Raw genomic sequence first — 12,768 nt, 5'->3', positions numbered from 1 at the left:
TTTGGTCATAAAATTCTGTGCTAATGTTTTACTGCTTTCTCACTGAGAGACTGAATATACAAATGGACGATAGCCAGACCATATATAAAAGTAGAGTCTGACTCTCAACCTGCTGCAGTCAGTCCAGGAAGCTGAACAACAGCCTCAGTAGCCATTGGCCCCAAACAGTCAGGACTTGATCAATAACTGACAGCTTCCCTAAAATTTGCCCCTGCTTCCAACTTAGGACCAACTGGAGAAAACCAAATATGCTCCCATAACCAATCATATTGAATGCCCTGCTTTTACTTAGCCCACTCACAGCTTCTCCATGGCAACAGCTTCCAATCAGAGGATACTTGAAACCTTCCCTTTTTTCCATATAAAGCTTTCCCATTCATCTGCCTGCCTTTGAATCTCTGCCAAACAAAAGTGTTGATGGCTGACTCCCTTGTTATAGCAAGCTCTGAATAAATAGCCTTTGCTCATTCTCATTTGGGTAGTCTTAACTTGTTTCTACAGTTCCTTTATTAGTACACTGACAATTTCAATTTGTTTTCATTGCTTCTAGAGTATACATTTCTAATATTATATTAAAAATATAAACTTTATTTATTTATATATTATATTCATGAGGACCCAGTTTTGAGAGTTTAAGTATGGAGGGAATGGCAGTCAAGGACACAGCCCCTCACTCCTGGGCCAGTCATGCTTACATGCATATCGGCATACCTAGCTTGGGTGCCTCCATTCAGAGACTATAGGTGACTATATAGGTGACTAAAAGGTGCACCTAAAATGTGCCTCAGCTGAAACCGTCTCACTAAGAAACTTTTCACCACTCTGATTCAGCACTTTTTCACTCCTAGCACATCCCCTACCTGTTCATCTTGGCCTTCTGGGTATATAAGAGGCTGGAGGCTTTTGTTTTCAGGATCCTCAACCTGGAAATGATTCCCTTCATCATGCTGCACATCATCTGACTGATCCTCACCATGGACAATTTCATGGAACATGGTCAACCTTCACTCCTTTTCTTTGCCTCTTGCCTGTACTATACCAGTGCTATAATCTGTGTCTGTACACAATTCATATGTTGAAGTCCTAACCCCCAGTAACTCAGAATGTACATTTAAACTTTAAAGAGGTATTTAAGGTTAAATGAGGTCATTGGAATGGTCCCTAATCCAAAATGAATTGTGTTCTTATAAAAAGAGTATTTTAGGACAGAAACGTGCAAAGAGAAGGCCATGTGAAGACATAGGGGGAAGATGGCTACCAATAAGCTCAGGAGAGAAGCCTCAGAAAGAAGAATCCTGCTGACACCTTGATCTCAGACTTCCAGCCTCCAAAACTGAGTTTAAATTACCCAGTATGTGGTACTTCGTTATAGCAGCCTAGTAATAATATCCAACTAGTAGAACTGCAGTAGTATGCAGTTGATTTCAATGTATTAGGATGTCTATTCAATTGTTGAAGCACAAGTGAGTGGTTAGGTTAGTAAAGTAGACAAAAAATGTAACTTTAGGTAGAGATGACATATTTAGTTCTATTAGTATAATCCATAAATGAAAATTATGTAATATGTAATTCTCTTCCAATAAGATCAACACAGTTAAATATGGCAAAAATTGGTGCTAAAACAAAGTAAACCAGGATAGAATCTAAGGTTAACTTTTAAACCAATGTAGGCAGAACTAATATAACTCGAATCAAGCTAATCTCTTTAGATTCCCTTGGGAGAACAAAACAAACCAAATACGCAGTTAAATTTCATAATTAAATGGACCTCTCAAAGGTCATGGCAAATGACCAAATATAATTTTATATGAGAGTTTCAGGAGACACAGTACATTTATAGAACCCCTTAGTTTATTTCAGGTCTTCCCAGTCTCACATAAATTAAGAGTTTGTTTCCATAACTTTTTTTTTTATATATGATCCAACAAAACTTAGCAAAAAATATATATATACTTTTCATACCAAGGGTCTAGACTTATCCATTTTAACTTTGTATTCCAGTTTTGCTCACAAGACACAGAATGTTTAAGTGAAAATGCCTCATATATACATATGCTAGAAATTGTAAAAGAGAGGACTAACTAATTATTCAGGTAGTCTAAGATATACCAAGCTACACCCCCTAGTGTATGTTCAAATTACTTGTTTTAACTTTTTCATTCTCATACTATAGGTTGTTTCTAACTTCTGATTACCTTAAATGTTTTGTGTTATAAGGGAGTAGAGTTATTTTCATTCAAAAAATTCTTTCATACCCACCTACCTTTGAATAGCTCTCAAAATTTGCTGTCAGGAGCCTTTTAGATTTGTTCATTGTAAACACCAAAGGAGAGACCGCTATTATTGGCATCATTTGCCATAATCCATCTTAACCATTGCCAGAAGAGTATCTACATGTTTTCCCTCTACTTCAAAATATGCTACTTCTGATATAGATGTTTTGTAGACACTCACTAATATAATAATTAATTAATTGTCTTGACTCTGAAAAGGAAAGTTCTTTGCCAGTAATGATATTCTATCAAATTAAATGACAAGTTTTTGATTCATATCATTAATATGAATTTTTATTTTCCTCTGCTTAATGATAATGTATCAGCATTTGCAATATTCAGTAGAAAATATTTTTCCTAAAACTTTCAATTATTAGACCAGAAAAAAACTTAGTAAGTTGTATGTAGCAGAAACAGAGCTCTGTTCCCATTTGCAAAAATGAATATATTAGCTATGTACCTGGTGTAACACATTTACTACTTAATTTAGGGTGGTGGCTCTCAAAAATTATTCTCAGGAACTTTTTAAGTTCTTAAAAATTATTAAGAACCTTAATGTGGTAAGTTCTATTTATTTTTACCATATTAGAAATTTAAACGGAGAATTTTTATAATATTTATTTGAAATAGCTATCCTACATAATATGTAACACAACAAATAAAGCATATATATTTTATGAAATATTTATAAAATATTCTATATATTTATAGACCTATAGAAATATCTAAAACAAAGCAAGAAGAGTAATGTTTTATCATTTAAAAAATCTTTTTTGTATTTGGTTTAATAGAAGAGGTCTTATTTAAGCTGCTTTACTATCACACTGTAATAGTCTGTAATACATATAAGAGTGTGAGCATGAAAAAGGCAAATTTGTCATTGTCGTTGCCTCCTCCTCCTCCTTCTTCAGAAAATAGTTTTGACCTCACCAACCATCTTGTGGAACATAGAAAATCAAGAAGCAGCTTTTTAAGTTACCTAGCAGTTTGCTATAATCATCTAGTGTACCATTTGGAAGCTATGGAGACATTCTCTTATGTGTTCTCAGTGTCACACCCTTGGGTATGTAAAAATTCTGATCAGTATATACCTGGTGAACATTGAGCAACTTAAGCTAGTTGATAAGAATGTCAGCACACTCAGAATGCAGGATTTCTCAACAAATAATATTTATAATAACTGGGTTTTTCTGTACAGAAATAGATTTTAGGCCATATTATAAAAAATAGAAGAGGAAATATTGATGAAAACACAAGTTCATCAGAAGTTCCTTTGTAATCTTCTCTTTTTTAATTCTCTATTTAAGCATTCTCTTTTTTTCTTTTTCATCCTATCATTAACTCCTTTCCCAAACTTCATATTTTAATGTGATGATGTTTTATTTTGACAGTTATTTTGTGGAATGTTCCCTTTTCACAGTCTAGCAAACACATTGCAAACTGATAGATATGTAGCATTATGGTGTTATTTACCTTTATGAAATGAGTGGTCTCATCTCAAGTGGGTCAATAACTCCTTTCATATATTTCTTACATTGTTATTAAATTTACAAAAATATAAGGTAAACTGCAAGGTGATATACAAATATAAGCTATAAATATTTCAATGAATAATACTAGTCCTTGATCCTTGATATACATACACTCGAGACACAAACCTGGATCCATGAATAGATGATGCCTTGGTTTCTTGTACCCAAATATTAGTATGAGAATAGGAATCCAGGTTGAGAGGTGATAAACAGCTGTTGAGTAGTTGTGTAGTTTTTCCAGAGAGCATTAGAAAGCTCAATTTATGGGGCACTTGGGTGGCTCAGTTGGATAAGCATCCAACTTCAGCTCAGGTCATGATCTCGCAGTTTGTGGGTTTGAGCCCCACATCGGGCTCTGTGCTGACACCTCAGAGACTGGATCCTGCTTCGTATTCTGTGTCTCCTTCTCTCTCTCTCTCTCTCTTTTCTCCCTGCCCCTCTCCTGCTGGTACTCTGTCTCCCTCTCTCAAACATAAATAAATATTAAAAAAAATTAAAAAAAAAGAAAACTCAGTTTAGCTATAGATCCTCATAGATTTAGTGGATACTAGAAAATACAATTAGTTCTGAATATACTTTGGGAAATTTTAATTTTGTTATGTAGTGTAATTTGTGATAGTTGATGACTAGCTACTAGGGGAAGTGTGTGTGTGTGTGTGTGTGTGTGTGTGTGTGTGTGTGTGTAATGATGAATTGCCTGAGAGTTGCATATTGGAACATGCTCTATCTAGTTCTACAAACTCCAGCTATTCTAGAAACATAGCAACCTCTGGGTAAGCAAAATAATTTTTTTCATCAATCTTACAGATTTAGCATAATTCTTCCTACTCATCATTAAAGAGCACTCTGGACTCTCTGCCTGTAGGGGGAAGAGGAAGTTAATTGCTTTGTGGTAGCAGCAATAGACTGCATTCTGTCACTCAACCAATATCAGTGACTTAAGTGAAATGAGACAGTTTCTTGGTACTGCATTCAAAAGGAAAGCTTTTAAACATTTTCCATAGACATCTTAGTATGCCCTTGTCAGTATAATATAGCTGATATAATGGCAACCTAATTTCCCAGTGAATATTCACTTTAGCCATACCAGCTGCTAGGCCACGCTACTAGCTACAGCTTTGATGTTAAACAGAGATAGTCATTTTTGTAAAGAAGTAAATTGCTTTATTTATTACTGATGTTGCTTGCCTCATTTATTGAAACACTTTGTCACAGCTGGAGAATGCAGCTGCTTTCCTCTTCCTTATATTACAATAAAAAATAAATCATAAGAGAAATACATTAGAGAGTAAAATAGTTTATTCAGTGTTTAAAATAGGCTGTCAGCAAGTTATAAATCCGTAATTTTCAGAAAATGAATACAAAATTTAAACCAAAAGATATTGATAGTGATCAATTATTCTAAGTGTGTTGTAGTATTATTTTGAAACTCCTATTTCCCATTGAAGACCCAAAAAAGACCCATATTTCAAACTTTTAAAGAAAATTAAATCTTCTGTGTAATCATCTACAAATGATGATCAGATGTAAAATTTTATTAAATACATTTATTTATATCAGAACCTGGCACATATTAGCAATGGAAAACTTGAAAACACAAAATATAATTGTTCCTGAATGATATGATGACGTAGTTTAGAACATCAAAAATGATTTATCTAAAGCATACTTCTGAGTCAATAAAAACTAAAGTCATACAGTCTTAGTTGTTTTCTAAGGTCAGGTATATTTAGACTTGGTGGTTCAAGCTCAGAGGGAACTTAATGTGCTCAGAGGGAATTCAACAAGGAATTGATCATGAGCTGAACTTATAAAACTCTAGTGTATAAAATATTTTAGCACACAAATTGACCAGAACCTGGTAGAAAGTTTCCAACTAAAATTACCTAATGATTTGCCAAAAAATTATTTTTTTAAAAAAGAGAGTAAAAATAAAACAATAAGTTCTCTTTCCATCCATGACTGAGTAGTGGTCTGGATTTACCCTCTCTTTATGCAAAAACAAAATCTAAAAGCAGACAAAAATATGTGCAATATTGTTTTCAGACATTGTACAAAATACAGTATAAGTCCAATGATCCATTGAGAAAAGAAAAACAAACAAGGTGAATCCTGTGAATTTCTCAAATTATTACCTGGAAACTGTTTTGTCAGTGTAGTACAAGAAAGGTTTCTGGGTATATGGGGGGTGGGGGTGAGATTTTTGCCTTCTAATATTTTTATAGGGTATGGAACATCTGCACAAAACTCAGTAGTGGAGTGACTCTTTGTGGCCTGTGAAGAAACACTGGGGCATTAATCTAAGTTACAACAATTAGGGTATTTGACCTGAACAAAAACTATCCATGAATGATACAAGTCTTAATTCATTAATTTTAGAAAAATTGAGGGAATAGTAAATTCACATAAAGTCCACCAACATGTTGTATAGCAAAGTAATTGTTATTTAGATTAAATAGTTGTAAACCTAGCTTTAGATTTTACAATCTATGACCTTGGATAAGCCTATTAACTTTTCTGGATCTGTCTTTTCTCATCTGTAAAATGAAATTTTTAAATAAGATTGGTAGTTGATAATAATTCAGAGTAATAACAGTGGGACATCTACATGGCCTAGTCGGTTAAGTGTCCAACTTCGGCTCAGGTCATGATCTTATGGTTGGTGGTTTCGAGCCCTGTGTCTGGCTCTGTGCTGACAGCTCAGAGCCTAGAGCCTGCTTTGGATTCTGTCTCCCTCTCTCTTTCTGCCCCTCCCCTACTCACACTCTGTCTGTCTCTGTCTCAAAAATAAATAAACATTAAAAAATTAATATATATGGATATATTTGTCGTTATATATTTTATTCTTGTTATTTATTTTTTAGCCTGGTGTCTTAATGGTCACTTCTAGGGCTGCAAAGCTAAGTATTAGTCAATGACTGGGGAAGAGGATATGTGAAGGTTCTAAACCTCAGCTGAATTATCTGCATATGTTAGAGTACATTCGAAATACAGCCAATCAGAGATGTCTGGGTGGTTCAGTCAGTTAAGCTTCTGGCTCTTGATTTGGGCTCAGGTCATGATCTCATAATCATGAGATCTAGTCCCACATTGGGCTCTGTACTGACAGCATGGAGCCTGCTTGGGATTCTCTCTCTCTCTCTCTCTCTCTCTCTCTCTCTCACTCTCTCAGAATAAATAAATAGACTTAAAACAAATAAACAACAACAATAAAAATGCAGCCATTCTTCTAGTCTTCCTGGGCTTTCACATCTTTAGTATCTGAGGTATCTCAGGTATCCAAGATCACAGGGATTCTCAAGTGTCTCCAATGCATGCATTTACTTTGTTAGCCAGGAATGTGTGGATAGCTTATTTCACCCTTGTAAGCTCCCCAATACCCAGGATTCTGGATACAGAACCCTGTACACCAACCATGACTACAAATCAGCCCTAGCACGGTTGTGTTTTTTTTTCTTTCTTTTCTACTTAATTTACTACCATTAATGAAAAAATCACCTCAGGTTTTTACCTTCTACTCCAAATCATGTGCCCTCTCTAGAAGCAAAGCTTCTCATTATGGTGGTCATCTATGCCTGGAGAAAACTGTCCTAGCTGACCAAGTTAAAAAGAGAAGATAGGGAGCAGCCTCATGCAAAAATAGATCTCTTTCTGTTCTTACCTGAAATTCTGTCAGGTTGTTATGAATAATCCCTTCCCAATTTTTTGTTTGCCTGTGGTCTATTTCCAGATTCTTGATATGGTTTGTTTCAATAATTTTGTCTAGTTTTATATTTGTTTTATAAGCAAGAGGATTTATTAAAGTCCTCAAAGCCATAGCCAAAAGTCCCAGCCACAACCTTTGCAAATTTACTCAGATAATACTCAAGCACTTAGAGAAAACATTAGTCTCTTTGTCTTTCTCTAAGTTTTCTAATATTCCTTTCCATGGACTTTTGTGGGATCTCACTTTGCTTACAGGGATATAAACTACTTTTAATTGACATCTTAGATCTGAAATCAGATCCTCTTGAATATCTGAGGGTGAATTCACAATTCTATTTATGAAGTAATATGTTGGTTCAGTAATTGGTCTCCTTTCTTTTTTGGGAAAAATGCAAGTCAGGTATTAGACAAAGAAGAGTTTGATATAAATTAATAAAACAATGCTTTAAAATTCCCTTCTATTTCTATATGCATTTCTGACCATGCTGCAGAGAAAAATTGCACACTGAATTCGGTCATGAAATCTAGGTGTTCTCAAAAATACAATATGAGATAAAACTATTGACCAGCTAAACTCCTGAGTTAAAACTGGTGTATAAAATTGGCAACGTTAGGACAAAGTAAAAGAAGACAGAATTGTGGTATATATGAAAATGTACTTCAAATATTTTTTCTGTCCCTTTTTCTTTCTTCTTTCTGGGATGTACATAATGCATATACTTCATGGCATCTCATATAGGCCCTTTAGGCTCTATCTACTTTTCCTCATTCTATTTTTTTTTCCTGATACTCAAACTAAATAATTTCAATTGTCCTAGCTTCAAGTTCACTGATTATTTCTTCTCCTTGCTTAACTCTGCTGTTGAACCCCTCTTGCAAATTTTTTGTTGCTGTATGCTTCACCTCCAGAATTTGTGTGGTTCTTTTTAAAAACATTATTTTAGAAATTATGGTGAAAATAACCATTTTAGTAAAAATTACCATTTTAACCATTTAATTCAGTGGCATTAAGTACATTTACAAATGTTGTACAATCATCACTTCTATGCATTTCCAGAATTTGTTCATCCCCCAAAACAGAAACTGCACCCATTAAACAATAACTTCCCATTTCACACTGTCTCTAGTTCTTAAAATTTCTTCTTTCTCTATGAATTTTCCTTTTCTATGTACCTCAGATAAGCATAATTATACAACATTTACCCTTTGTGTTTGGTTTATTTCACTTAGCATGATGTTTTCAAGGTTCATTCATGTTGTAGCATGTGTCAGAGTTTTATTTAAGACTGAATAAATAAATATATGTATTATTATATTATATTATAAATATATAATAAATATTTTGAGGAAATGTCAAAATTTTCCACAGTGGCTTTTTCTTTTAATAATTTCTACTTCTTTATGGATATTTTCATTTAGTTTATACATTGTTTTTCTGATTTCCTTCAGTCTTTATCTATGTTTTTCTTTAGCTTTTTGACCATATTTAATGTAATTGTTCTCTAGTCTTTGTATAATTAACCCAAAGCCTGTATTTCCTTCAGGGATGATTTCCTTTTCTTTTTTTAATGTTTATTTATCTTTGAGGGTGTGGGGAGGGACAGAGAGAGAGAGGGAGACAGAATCCAAAGCAGGCTCCTGGCTTTGAGTGGTCAGCACAGAGCCTAATGAGGGGTTCGAACCCATGAACCGTGAGAGCATGACCTGAGCTGAAGTTGGACGGTTCACCCACTGAACCACCGAGGCACTCCCTCAAGGATGATTTCTTAACATTTTGTTCCTCTCAATAGGCCATACTTTCCTGTTTCTTTGTATTCCATGAGTTATTTGTTGAAAACTGGGCATATGAGTATTACGACATATGGAATTCAGATTTCCCTCTTTGCCAGAACTTATTGTTTCTCCAGTGTTGAAGGCTGTACTAGTCCATTTGTGTAGTGACTTTCTCAAACTATTTTTTAAAGGCTGTGTTGTCTTCTCTGACCACTGAAGTCTCTGTTCTTTGTGTTAAACTAATTTTGGCAGAGATTCCCTTGAGCACCAGGAGCTAAAACACAACCCTGCACTCACACCCCTGACCCTCACATACACAAACAAAACAAACAAGCAGACACGGAAACAAAATAATTCATCCCTTTGTGCAGAATGGTTCTGTGCAAAGGCACTATTTCAGTACTTAGCTAGGCTTACATTAAGCCTAAGGATTAGCCTGAGGTGAAAGCTTAGTGTCTTTCACATTGTTTTCTGCACATGAATTTTGCTCTGGGCATGTGCACGGCTTTCTAAATTTCCTCACATGGGAGTTTTTGAATGTCCTAACTTCTTAATGAATCTCCTTAACTTTTGTTCCAGGGCCTTTGGCATCTATTTCATGTTTCCATCATACTCTTTCCCTGGGAATCTGAGTTGTGAGTTTGGCTTGCACTTGTTTTGAGTAATGCCCACTGTTTTCCTGGTCTGTTTTCTATCAGGTGAAACAGAGACATGCTCCTTGAATCCCTCATTCAGGCATCTCCCAGATGGTTTGGAATGGACAAACATACACAATAATTTTCTAATAAGGTTTGCTGTGCTCCCTATAGAGCTAAGAGTCAAAGGACTTAAATAAGGTTGCAGGTTTCTTTTTCAAGATTGCTCATGTGCTGGGGGGATGCGGGGGTGTTGGAGCAAGGGCAAGTGAAAACACCACAGATCTTTGTTACCATTTTCAATTTACCTTTTGTCAATCTTTATGTGGGGGCTGAGAACTTGGAGCTGCTTACCCCCTTCTGTTGCAATGGAGATTGATGATGAATGTTTTACAAATATGACTACCAACTATTCTGAAATTATGTCTGGATCCATTTTGATTGGCTATTCCCAAGGTAAGAAATAATTTTTACTAGATCCAGCTACAAATTAAACTTTTTTAACCCAAGGTTGATTTTGAATGCTCATGTGCCTTCTTGGCAATATATTCAAATAACCAAATCACTAAAGAGATAAATGTTTGAAATTTATGTACTGATATTTCGTAATCACTGATTATTCATAAAGTACTTCACTAGTAAAGTCCATTGCTTTTAGAAATATTCTGCATCCTTCTTATCATACTCAACTAATTTATGGATCCCAAATTGTTAATGGAAATGAGTAAGCAAACTACCACCAATGCCATAAATCTAGACTGCCATCTTTTTTTGACCAGCTTAAATGCTAAGAATGGTTTTACAATTTTTTTTCCTCCAAGATTTTACTTAAATTCAAGTTAACATATTGTGTAGGATTGGTTTCAGGAGTAGAATTTAGTGATTCATCACTTACGTATAACACCCAGTGCTCAGCACAAGTGCCCTCCTTAATACACATTACCTATTTAGCTTATCCCCCCACAACCCCTCACTGAAAAAAATCAGAAGAACGGTATTTTGTGATGTGAAAATTAAAGTTCAAATTTCATTCTTCATAAGTAAATTTTCATGGGATCCCAGACAGCTACATTATTTGTTTATACATTTTCTAAGGCTGCTTTTGTGCTACAAAGGCACAATGGAATAGCTTTGATAAAGATCATATGCTCTGCAAACCTATGGTGTTTAGTATCCAGCCCTTTACATACAAAGTTTGCCAAATTCTGTTTTTGTACAACATAAACAGAATCAACAACCTAATAAATCATTCCAATGCCTTATGGATTTAAAAGGCCTTCTTTAGGATCAACAGCTCAAAGATAGGTACTTCTAGAAATTTCAGCTACCAAAAATTTATCAGGTAATATGCTTTTTTAAAATTTTCTTGTTTATTTTTGAGAGAGAGAGAGAGCATGAGTGAGTGAGGAGCAGAGAGAGAGAGGGAGACACAGAGTGTGAAGCAGACTCCAGGCTCTGAGCTGTCAGCACAGAGCCTGACTAGGGGCTCAAACTCATGACCTGAGATGAAGTTGGTCACTTAACTGACTGAACCACCCACGTGCCCCTATCAGGTAATAGCCTTTTTTTTTTAATTAATCTTTGATCCTTTTAGCATCTTTTTCACTACGTTAGCCAAATATGCCCAAAGTTTCATTTAACACATGACTTTTGACACAGAACCTTTTCAGGTTGAAGGTTTAACTTGGGACTTAAATTTAACCATAATTTTAACGACTTTTTCCATAATTCTGACAGCTTTAACAACAAATCCTGAACTTGATGCTTTTTCTTCTACTTGAGGTAGAGAAAACTGAAAGTTTCCTTTACCATTAAAAAAACTTCATATGAGTACCCTATTCTGTGTTGTTTTTTTGTTTTGTTTTGTTTTGTTTTTGAGAAATAGGCAGAAAGCATGTGAAGAGGTGGGGAGGGCAGAGGAAGAGGGAGAGAGAATCTTAAGCAGACTCTATACCTAGCATGGAGCCACAGGTGGGTTTGGATCTCAGGACTGTGAGTTCATGATGTGAGCCCAAATCAAGAGTTGGTTGCTCAACCCACTGACCCACTTAGGTGTCCCTGAGTACATTATCCTTACAAAGTAAATATTTAACTACAGGACTATGTGAATCAGAGTGCCTTGAAATCAGAGTGAATTTCACCTGTGAAAGATTTGCTTATTTCCTTATCAACCTTTGAAATGATGGATAAAAGCTTTGTAAACAATAATATGTTAAAAGGCAGTTTTTATTAAAAGCATGTGACATTGAACACTAGTGGTTTTGGTGACATCTGTAAGAATACTTTCAACTTAATACTTGTCAATATAAGCCCATTGGTAGAATTCTGAGGACAATTTTGAACTGGACTGCCAGTCATTTCTTATTAACTATCATTTTTGAAAATGACTGCATCTGTAAGTTACATTATTGTGTGTATCTTTGAGATCAAATAATTCATGAGATTAGTATAAATAGATTAAATTACCAATTGAGTAACTACATTGTCATTAGAATGTGAAAATTCTGCTATATAATCACATCTTTTTCTCCAGAGCTCAGTGTCATAACCTAACTTTATTAAGGGAAATTCAGTTTTATAAAATAAAATTTTCTCAGATGTTTCTACTTTAGTGCTGGTTACTGTCAAGAAATTTTTAGATAAAAGAGAAGATGTCACATTTTCTAAAACTTCATGAATTGGCATTAGGTTAGATAGTGATGATCACTGACACTCTTTGCTGTTTTGGATCTTTTAAACAAGATCCTTAGAATCTAGTGGCAAATATGCTACAAAGTAGCAAGTTAAATGATTTTGAAAAATTTATCACTCTACTAGCTATTCCTCTTGTTAAATTGTCATTTTTATGTT

Source organism: Felis catus, chromosome C1 (assembly GCF_018350175.1).
Source record: "Felis catus isolate Fca126 chromosome C1, F.catus_Fca126_mat1.0, whole genome shotgun sequence".
Lineage (NCBI taxonomy): Eukaryota > Metazoa > Chordata > Mammalia > Carnivora > Felidae > Felis > Felis catus.
Note: the sequence above shows the minus strand (reverse complement) of the source record.